The sequence below is a fragment of the Molothrus aeneus genome, chromosome 17 (genome assembly GCF_037042795.1).
Source record: "Molothrus aeneus isolate 106 chromosome 17, BPBGC_Maene_1.0, whole genome shotgun sequence".
NCBI classification, from domain to species: domain Eukaryota; kingdom Metazoa; phylum Chordata; class Aves; order Passeriformes; family Icteridae; genus Molothrus; species Molothrus aeneus.
Window position 1 is genome coordinate 8,589,830 of NC_089662.1, and position 11,027 is coordinate 8,600,856.

An 11,027-nucleotide genomic window follows, 5' to 3' on the forward strand; every position below is an offset into this window, starting at 1 on the left:
GTGTGAGACTCCTCGGTGCGGGGGATTGGGGGATGCAGGGGCTCAGAGGGATGCGGGGACATGGAGAGATGCGGAGGCCGAGCTCATCCAGGGTTACCTTGGAAACGGCGCCCGAGCCACACATCCCTGTCACCACTGAGGGACTGAGCCACTGCGGTGGCGAGGCCAAGCCCCACTCGCAGGCTCAGGGTGACAGCAGGAGCATTGGGAAGCGCGTTCCCCAATCCCGCTCGATGGCTGGTGCCAGGCAGGGGCAGAGGTGGCTGCAAGGGCGGCCGTGTCCTCCCCCGGGGCAGGGGGCATCGCCCAGCCCTGGGCAGGGAGAAAAGCCCCTGCAAGGGTGGCTGTTGGCCAGCGTTCCTCCTGGCAGCTGGATCCCTCCTCGGCAGCCGGATCCCTCCCTGGCAGCCGAATCCGTCCCTGGCAGCCGGATCCCTCCTGCAGGACAGGCACTCCCCGCAAAGATGGAGCTTTAAATAAATAACGAGCTGCCGACATCTCCCGGCTCCGCTGGCAGCGCCACGCTGGGAGCCCTCGCTGGCAGCCCCCGCACTCCGGAACACGGCGGGAATGGGGACAGTGCTGCTGGGAGCTCGGCCCGGGGGGTGGGAATGATCCAGGGAAAAGGGCTGGCGGAGCCCCTGGCGGGGTCAGCGCTGGCTGATGGCTCTGCCAACCCTCCCCTTAAAGCTCTTTGTGATGGAGCATCACAGCCTTGCTTTGGGAATGGGATTTAATGACTCAGGGTCGGCTGGGAGAGAAGCACTTGGTGCTTCCTGGGAAGCTGTGATGGATGCGGGGATGTGGCGATGCAGGAAGGATGCAGGAATGCGGGCAGGGCGTGGGGATGAGGGAGGGATGCGGGAACGCAGGCAGGGCGCGGGCGGGGCAGCGGGGATGTGACCCGTCGGTTTTTCCCTGCTGGAAGATGCTTCCTTGCAAACCCGTTTGCAGGGTGGAGCGTTCCAGAAGGCACTGGCGGCCGGGGGAGGCAGGCCGGGCGCGGGCAGAGCCCGCAGGCAGGGTTCAGGCAGAGGCCAGGGAGCGCAGGCAGCGCGGGGAGGGACCGGGGCGAGCTAGGGAGCCTGGCAGGGCAGCGCAGGCTGCAATTAGCCGAGGAGAGACGGCAGGATCCTGCCTCAATTAGAGCCTCCATCCCCGGCCGGCGGGCAGGGAACTGTGCCCGTGGGCAGCACGGCCTGGCACCCCGCGCTGCCGGCACCGGGCATCGCCCGCCGGGCCCCTCGGGCTGCGGAGGGGACACTGCAGGGGTGGTGCGGCCGGGCTGGGGGCTGCCAGAGGGGAGAGGGGACGGAACCTGCTCCAAAAGCAGCTGAGAGGAAGGAAGAAGCAGCTAAAATAAGCAGGTGGGTGGACAGGGAGGAAATGATAGTGAGGCTGATAAGGAATGGGCTGGGGAAGGGGGACAAGAACCAAAAGGTCCCCAGGAAATGGGAACTGGTCCCTCTGGGAAGCAAAGGGAGGTCACAGCACAGGAGGGGGTTCTGAGCTCCCGGAGAGTGGGAGTGCAGGAGAGGGATGGACAGAATGCTTCAGCAACGTGGGAAGTACCAGCCAGGAGTGGGGGCAGCCCCGTCCCCACATCCTGCTTTGGGCAGGGGGACAGTGGGAGGCAGACGAGCACAGAGGCACCCTGAGCATCCTCGGAGGGTGGGAGGGAACCCCTGGAGGGAGATGCCAGGAGGAGGAGAGCAGCACAGAGCTCTGTGTGTTTTGTGTGCACACAGCTGCCACCTCCACTCCAGGCATGGCCAAGAAGGGTCACGGAGGGGGACAGAGACCAAAGCAAGTGCCCAGCACTCTAGGAGAGGTTTGGGATGGACCCAAGGGGAACGAGGCAGGGAGTGGTGGCAAGCAAAGTCCTCCCTCAGCATGGCACTTCCCTGCCCTCTCTGCCTGCTGGCTGCCAGCATCTCTGGGGACTTCCACAGCATCCCATCTGCCCTCTGTATGTCACAGGTGGGAAGGATGGTGTCAGGAAGGGTGTGGGGACATGGGCCTGGGGTTAGGACAAACCCGGGGATTTGGGCAGGGTGACTGGGGTGCTAGGGACAATCTGGAGGTGCTGTAGCCCTGCTGTGTAGTCATGGAATGGTTTGAGTTGGAAGGGACCATAAAGCTCATGTCGTTCCAACCCCCTGCCATGGGCAGGGACACCTTCCACTAGACCAGGTTGTTCCCAGCCCTGTCCGACCTTGGCTGTGGGGAGCAGGCGGAGGCAGCTGGCCAGAGCTCAGGATGCTCAGGGCCAGAGCTATGGCTGCTGTCCTGGGAGTTTCCACATGAACCACACACTGTTCACATCTGAGCCTTCTCCCCGTCCAGGGCAGCCGCTGCCGGGGGTTATTTCCTGCCCTCCGCGCTCTCCCCCCGCCGCCCCTGCCTGCCCCAGCCCGGCTGCTTCCTCTCGGCCGCCCCGGGGGCTTTCCATGCTGCCAGAAAATAAATCTCAGGCTATTTTTAACAGAGGGGAAAACGCCAAGGTCTCCTCCAGCCTGGGCTGCTGCGGAGCCGAGCACGGATGGGCACCCCCGGAGAGATGAAGGAGGGAGAGGAATGTGCGGGAAGGATGTGGGTAGGCAGGGCAGCGTGACCCCGCTTTCATCTCCCTGCCTTCGGGCGGGATTTTGGGGAAAGCAGGGAGAAGGGCTCCGGGAAGGGGGCACCAGTTGGGTGCTGTGGCACCCCCTTGCCCCCCTTTGAAGGAGACAAACAGCCACAGCACCCCCAGCACCCATTAATGTCACCCATCATCTCTGTGCCTGGGCAGGCAGGGACAGAGTGATAGGAGGGGTGTGCTCCCACCACCCCAGCTGGCATGGGGTGACCAGGAGGTGTCCTGGAATGGGGAGGGCCGCACACACACACACAGTGCCCACCCCGCATTGGGTCAGTGCCAGCACCAAGGGAGCTGGGGACTCGGAGGGTCCCCTGGGGTCAGGGCTGGGCCAGTTGCTGTTTTTAACCCCTGTAAGTGCCTTAGGGAGGCTGCGGGCGGGATCAGCTGGATAATGCTGGCGGGGGCAGAGGGGGGCTGGTGATAACGGGGGGGCACGGACAGGCCACCCCACCCCGTTGCTCCCCGAGCGTGGCTGTCCCCGCTCCAGACTGCGACACTGCCGTTCCCTGCCAACTGTCCCCACTGTCACTCCGCACGCATCTTTCTGGCTGCAGCGACACGATCCAAGGACTCGCCCTTTCCTGGGACTCCAGGGACTGGGGATTTATTCCTTACAAGGCTCCTGCTAAAATCTCTCCACCTGAGAGACTCCCACCAGCCCCAGCACACCCAGCGCTCCCATCGGAGTGGGAGGAGGTCTCTGCTCTCCTTCTCCTAGCGGGAGATGTTGTGTAAAGCCCACAGGCAGCGGAAATGCGGGAAGAAAAGCAGGGAGAGAAAGAGGAGCTGTTTCCAAGGGCTCGGTGGGAGGAGAGCAGAAAACAGGAGGTGGAGGTGAAAATGTCAAACCTCCCAGGACTGGCTGTGTGGGGACAGAGTGCTCGCTGGTGGCTTTGTCCCTCAAGGAATCACTGAGACCACCTTTGCCTCTGGTCCCCAACGTGGTGGTGATACTGCAGCCACCTCCCTGCCAGTGCTGTGGAGTTTTCAGGCAAAATCTGAGCTCCACATTCCCAGCCTGGAACTTCTGGCCACCTTTGATGGCACCTTCCTGTGACATAGGGGAAAAACCCCCAGGGCTGGCTGGAGTTTGGGGTGCCTGGCCCCAGCACCACCCCAGGCTGGGGGTTTCCAGTGCCAGGGGTGTGGGGCAGTCCCCATGTCGTGGGACACCCACAGAACTCTAAGCTGGACTTCACCTGCCCCAGCCCCATTCAAGCCACAGGGAAACCCCTGCTCTGTGCCCTGGAACAGCCTAAAACATCCCTGGGGACTTCACAGAATGGGCTGGATTAAATAGGACATTAAAGCTCATCTCGTTCCAACCCCTTGCCACAGGCAGGGACACCTTCCTCTGTCCCAGATTGCTCCAAGCCCCATCCAACCTGGTCTTGGGCATTCACAGGTACGGGGCAGCCACAGCATCACTGGGCAACCAGAGTCAATGTCTCACCACCCTCACAGGGAAGAATTTCTTCCCAATGTCCCCTCTATCCCTGCCCTCTGTCCGGTTGAAGCCATTGCCCCTTGTCCTGTCACTCCAGGCACTTGTCAAAAGGCCCCAGCTCTCTTGGAGCCCCTTTAGGTGCTGGAAGTGGCTTTAAGGTCTCCCCAGAGCTTTTTTGTTTTTTTTAGGCTGAATGCCCACAGCTCTCTCAACATGTCTCCAGAGCAGAGGTGCTCCAGCTTTTGGACTATCTCTATAGGTTCCTCTGGGCAGCACAAGCTCACTTCTGCAGCCTGTCCAGGTTCCTCTGGATATCATCCCTTCCCTCCAGCATGTCAGCTGCACCACATGGCTTGCCTGGAAAGGGGAATAAGCAGGATTTGGGGACCATCCCCACCACAGGACTCACAGGATCACCTGGAGGGGCCTGACCCAGCTGCAGGGACGGTGCCGAGGGGCTCTGCCTGTGACCAGATGGCTCCGAGCAGCCCTAAGCTCTCCATAATACCCCTAATTGTCCCCCGGCGCGGGAGCGGGTGGCCCGGCCCAGCTGGTGCCTGTGTCCCCCGCAGCCACGGCTCCGGGACCTCTGGCTATTTTTAATCCCAGGAAGCTATTTTTGAAGGGAGAGGCTATTTTCCCTGCCCGCGGCTAATCCTGTCTTGCCGTTCAACCTTACCCAGCTATTTGCCGGGGCCACGCAATGGGCAGCTCCCTGCCCCGGGCAGCTGCATCCAGAGGGATTTGAGCAGGAGGGATGGGGTGGGAAGCGCCGGCCGGGATGGGGATGGGGTGGTCCTGCATCCCCTGCCCTGCTCTGCCGGGCCCGGGGCTGCTGAACGCCCGGCCTTGACCTGGGCCAGGGCACCGCGGTGCCACGGAGGGGAAGGCGCCGCATTTGCGGCCACGCACTGATCGCTCCCCCGCCCGCCCCGCGGGAGCCGGGAAGGCCATCAGAGGATGGGGATGCCAAAGGTGACGGGGCCGCGTGTCCCCTGGGCGTGACGGGGACCGCGGGGTCCTGGGAGCGCCGGCGAGCTGGGACTGAGCTGGAAGCAGGTGTTGGGCACGTCCCGGCGGGAGGAAGGCTGGGGGTGCGGGCCGGGGGGAGCGGGGTGCACATCTGGCAGCGGAGGGGTGGCAGGAAGCGCCGCGCTGGCCCGGCTCCCCCGGGCTCGGCTGCCTCGGGGTCCCGGGGGGCCGCGCCGCTGCCAGATGTTGTGCAGCTGTCTCCGGCGCTTCCTCTCCCTCCATGCCCCGCATCCTTCGGGAAGCTCTTCCCTGCGCTTCCTCGGCGGGGAAAGAGAGGGAGACCTCCCCAGCCCCCCGCTCCTCCGGCCCCGGCTTCCTGAGCCGCCGGCTCTGTCCGCTCCAGCGTTCACTCCTTCACCCTCGGGCTCACCGCCCCCCACCCTCCGCCCACCTCTCCGCGGCCCCTCGCTCCTTTTCTTCTGCTGCCAGCTCCCGATCCCGGGGGATCTCTCCCCTCTCCCGCCTCCCGATGCTGGGGCTGCCTCCTGCGCTCCTGGCTCAGAGCTCGCCTCGCTCCCAAGGCAAAGCAAGGCAGGAGGCAGAAGCGTCGAGCATCACTTATTGCTTTTCTTCTCTCGCCTCTCCCAGCATTTCCCATTTTCCCGCAGCGCAGGGACTGCTCAGAGCCCGACCAGCCCATCACGGGCAGGGAAAAGCCGGGAGAGCCGCAGGGAGCGGGGCCGTGGGCTGCGGAAGCCGGGGAGATGCTCGCTGCCGGCAGCTCACACCGACTGCGGGGCGCAGATAGGATTCAGGGATTAGAGCAGCTTAGGGAACAGGGCTCTTCCAAGCGGCAGATGGTGCTGGATGGATCCCAGGGCAGGGTTAGAGGGGTGGGAAGCAGGTCCCAGAGCAACCCTGGGCAGGGCAGGGGAAATCAGGCAGAAGCAGGGAGGAGGAGGAGGAGGAGGAGGAGGGTTTTTGCCCAGCCCGTTTCCGGAGCGCGAGGGAGGGCTGCAGGGACGGATCCTTGCCCCGGCTCCCAGAAATGGCAGCTGACGCCCAGAGCCGGTCACAGCTGCAGTGACAGCAGCGTGGCTTTTGTCCCCGCGAAGTTTCCCTTGTACCCCAGCCCAGCTGCGGGGTTCAAGGTCCCGGTTTCGGGACGTGGCTCCATCACCCACGGGGCTCCTTCAGCTGCACATGTCCCTTGTCCCCACGTGTGTGGGTGTCTCCACAGGAGTACACGCTCCCGGGTGTGCTCATCATTCTGGGAGTGCGTGGGAAGCCCCAAGACCAGAGGCTTCATCCCATGTTCCTCCACATCCCCTGCATCCCCCTGAGATGGTCTTGGCCACAGGGATGCCTTTTTGGGCTATCTAAAAACAGAGGCCAGACAAAATTAAGGGAATAAAGAGTGATTATATTTGTTGAAGGGCCTGCAGGTATGTTTTGGGCAGACAAAGCCCTCCAGGGACTACACCCAAAATAGATGATGGGTTTTCACACTTTTATAAGTTTGGTCCTTTTGTATATTGGAGGTTAATCTTCCAATTACACCTTCAGGTTATGAAGTAATTTACCTCAAGTTCCCCCCCCCCCCCGAAACTCACTTTTGTTTACATTTCTTGGGGCCTGAGACAGTGAGGTGTCCTTGATTCCCAGGCCTGGAGAGGAATTGTTTTGTCTGACCAAAATGGGAAAGCAGTAGCTAACACTTCCTATGGAGTCTAGAGTTATACACTAAAGAATTGAAGGATTACAAATATATGAAAAATATAAAAGCTAAAATCCTAAGGCATCAACAGGAGTACATGCTCCGAGGTGTGCATGTCATTCTGGGGGTGCATGGGAAGCCCTAGATGTCCCTCCATGTCCCCTGCATGCCCCTGAGATGTTCTTGGGCACAGGGATGGGTTTGTGGGCAGCAGGGTGCTGCTGTGGGGCTGGAATGGGACAGCCCCTCCTGCCCCACAGCGCTGGTGGCTCCCTGGACTCTGCTGTGACTGCAGAGATGAGGAACTTCACCCCAAATTCTGCTGGGGGAATTCCCAGTGATGAGGGTGGAAACAAGAGATGACGAGATGGGGCCCAGAGAGAAACCCCACAGCCAGGGCAGCACTGGTGGCTGACACAGAGTGCCCCAGTGCCCTCAGGAGCTGTTTCAGAGCTGAGAGCAGCAAAACAAGCTGGGATAACAAAGCAGAAATTAAGGGACCCATTTCCAGCAGAGGGGTGTGATCTTCAAGAGTGGCCTTAGAGGAGAAGGGTCTGAGTTGCTCCAGCTGAGATTGTCCCCATGGCTCCTGAGGGCGTTTGTGGTGGGAACAGGGGGACTCCAGCTGACGGTGGGAAATCCCAGTCAGGGAGTCACTGACATTTTCTGGGAAAGGGCAAGACGTGAACAGGAACCCCTCGGGCAGCCCGTGGGTGCAGCTTTCTGCTTGGGGTGGAGAGGTGGGCATGGGGAAACCCTGGGGATGGTGGGACCCCAGCCCACCCCAGACTGCTCCATGGGATGCAGCCACATGGTCCAGGTGCTCTCACCAACCCCTGACACTGGCAGGGAGGTGGCAAAGAGGGGGATGTGGGGGTGATCCAGGCAGGGAACTGAGCACCCTGAGGATGCTCCGGATCCATGCCTGATGTCAGCCCCAGCAGCTGCACCCACATCCCCTCAGCTCATCCCCACTTGAGAGTCCCTGTACCTTCCCCAGCAGCCACGGTGGTGTCTCAGAAAGAGGAAGTGTCACCCCCAGCATCCCCCCGCCGTGTCCGGGGCTATTTTGGGTCTGGAGAAAAGCGGAAGGCAGCACCGGGCGGGCGATGCCCTGCAGCACACAGGGGCCAGTGGTGGGTGGGGAAAGAGGAACCCCAACATCGCCCCTCACCCCCTTCCCACCTGTGGGATGAGGAAAGAGGATCTGTCTCACCTGAAGCATTAAAGGTTTTTGGTGGCTTGGGTGGTTCCCAGGGTGATTGCAAGGGATCCTCCAATGTGTCCAGCTCCCCATTCCTGCCTTTGTGAACCAGGGGCAGGGTGCTGGTGCACACCCTGTTTTTAAATGCTGGTTTTTGCTCTTAAACGTGTGTTTTGCCACCAGTCCCCATGTAAATGGTAAATGTTAGCTCTTGAGGCTGCGTTTGTGGGTGACCCAAGGAAAGGTCAGGGATATAACCATGAGTGGGGGCTGATGCTGATGGGGTGGATATGGATGGAGGGATGGAGGGATGGAGGGATGGAGGGATGGAGGGATGGAGGGATGGAGGGATGGATGGAAGGAAGGAAGGAAGGAAGGAAGGAAGGAAGGAAGGAAGGAAGGAAGGAAGGAAGGAAGGAAGGAAGGAAGGAAGGAAGGAAGGAAGGAAGGAAGGAAGGAAGGAAGGAAGGAAGGAAGGAAGGAATGGACGGACAAACCGATGGGCAGATGGACACAGGGATGGACGGACAGGGTCCTGTTGCACCCACACTCTGCACACTCTGCATGAGGCCATCCAGCTGTGCTCCTTTCCTGTTGCACCCCCGGCTGATGCTGTCCCCAGTGTTAGCCCGAAGGGTGGGACATGCCTGGGGCCCAGTGGGAACGGGGGCACTGCCGTGGGGGGAGGACAAGAGGAGCCAAAGGCTGGCCGCGGGCCATCACCGCCGCCTCTCTGCCGAGCAGAGATAGCCCCACCGGCCGCCCCTCCTGCTCGGGGGATGCTCCATCAACACCTGGCGCCTGGGGATGGCTCCGGGCCGGGGCAGGGCGATAGGGGCTGTATCAGCCGGCGCAGGCTCCACTGGCACAAGGAGCAGGAGCTGGCTCCGCTGGGCCCCTTCCAGCCGCGGGGAGGAGCGGCGGGAGAGCAGAGCCCGGCGGCTGTGCACGGGCAGGGAGGGAATCTAGGTCAGGGCTTGCTTTAAAAGGGGGCACAGAGCCCAGAACGCGGCGGCTTCCAGCGAAGCCACGGAGCAGCAGCGCCTGCCCGAGCCCGGCGCAGACACCGGGAGCTGGAGCTGAGGAATGTCGGTGCTCACCCACCGGGAGCATCCCCATCCCGGCGCTGCTCCTCGTGTGCGTGGCCGTTCACGCAATTCCTTGCTTTGTCGGGGAACGGGGATTTGTAGCTCAGGGCTGGAAAACAGCGTGGTGCCCGGGGACATGCCCTTTCCAGAGACATGGACACAGGGAGATGCCGCTCACCTCCCAAACGAGAGGGTCAAATGGCCCCCTCCTTCCCCTCCGCCTCCACACGGCTGGAAGGGCGTCAGCGCAGGGAACTCACCCCATGCCTGACATTTCTGCATTCGCCAGCAAACGGCCAAAAAAAAAAAAGCCCCAACCGAGCAAAAATCCCGGTGGCAGCAAAAAGGGAACCGGGGAGAGGTGGAGGGTGCAGAGCTGTGGCTGCCAGGGTGAACAAACGCCTCCACATTTTGTCCCCCAAATAACTGCCCAGCTCTGGCAGAGCCCCAGCAGATCCGAAAACACAAAAGGGATTTTATTTTTCCCCTCTCCCCAAATTCAAGATTGCTCTGCACTTCCCAACACCTTTCAAGGTCTTGGAATTGGGGGATGATTAAGTTGGCACCACGATGCATTTAATTAAAAGCCAGCGCCTGAAGGTGGAGGGAAATCAGCTGCTGGAGCAGGGGATTTTTGGAGGGCAATCCCGTGAGGCACAGCCCGATCCCTGGCTGTTCAGGGAGGCTGGACTTGGCAGGGCTTTGTGCCTGGCAGAGCTGGCAGAGGCCACAGCAGTCCCTGGGAGCCGCAGCCCCCCTGGCCCCTCCTGCTACTGCCACCTCAGGGCCAGATTTTTCAGGAACTCGGGCTCCGGTGAGCTTGGAAAAATCCAGATTTTTCTCATGGGCTCAGCATTCGGCCACTCCCTGGGTTTCCACTGAGCTCAGCTTTGAAATGAGGTGTGCACCAAGGCTCCAAAATTCACAATAACCCCTTAAAAAATCCCCCAAATAAAAAGTTAAGCTGTTAAGTGCTCCCTGTCCTTGCAAGGCCAAGCAGGCGGATGGGTGTCATGTGCTCTGCTCCAGGAAGGGCATTTCCAAGAGCTCTTGTGGGTGCTAACCCTCTGCTCGGGTGGCCAAGGTGCTGATGGAAAGGGCTCTGACAAATTCCATTTCCCTATCTATATTCACTTCCCTTTTCATGCCTCATCCTGGGGAACCCAAAGAGACAGGGGAAAAGGCTCTGAAAATGAAACGAGGCCCCAACCCAGAGGGATTTTCAAGGAAGGGATTGCAAAACAGTTGGGAGCGGAGCAGCCCAGGGCTTCCCTGTGCCCTGCCGCAGGTCTCAGACCCAGGTGGGACTGCAGGTTGTGCTGCCATGTGCACACCCAGCCCCTGCAAAGGGAGCAGCAGATTGTCACCAGAGCCGGGCTCTGCTGCAACAGGCACGGGCCAGACCTCCCCCTCCTGCCACTGCTTCCCCTTCGATGTCACTGCAGGTGGCACCGCGGCGATCCGGTTTTTGAGGCACATTTGGAGCCTGATCCCTGCAGCTGCACACCGGGAGCAGGCGGGGGGTCCCTGTGACCGGGCACCCGGGGCGGGCTGGGGGTTCCGGGAGGGCTCCGGGCACCGCAGCCACCGCCGGACCCAACGGGAGCCCCGAACCCCGAAGGTGCGGGGACAGGCAGGGCGTCACCGTTCTGAGTGATCGGCGCTAATGAACGGTGGGAGGCTGGGGCGGGAACGGAGCTCGGGGATCGTACAGGGCAGGGAATTCCCCGGTGCCCTCCGCCGGTGCTGCCCCATGACCACAGTGCCCCGTGCCGGTGCCGCCCGGTGTGTCGGGCCGTGCCCACTGTCCCGCTGCCCGCTGTCCCGGTGCTGCCCGGTGTGTCGGGTCGTGCCCGGTGTCCCGGTGCCGCCTGGTGTGTGGGGCCGTGCCCACTGTCCCGCTGCCCGCTGTCCCGGTGCTGCCCGGTGTGCCGTGCCGTGCCCGCTGTCCCGGTGCC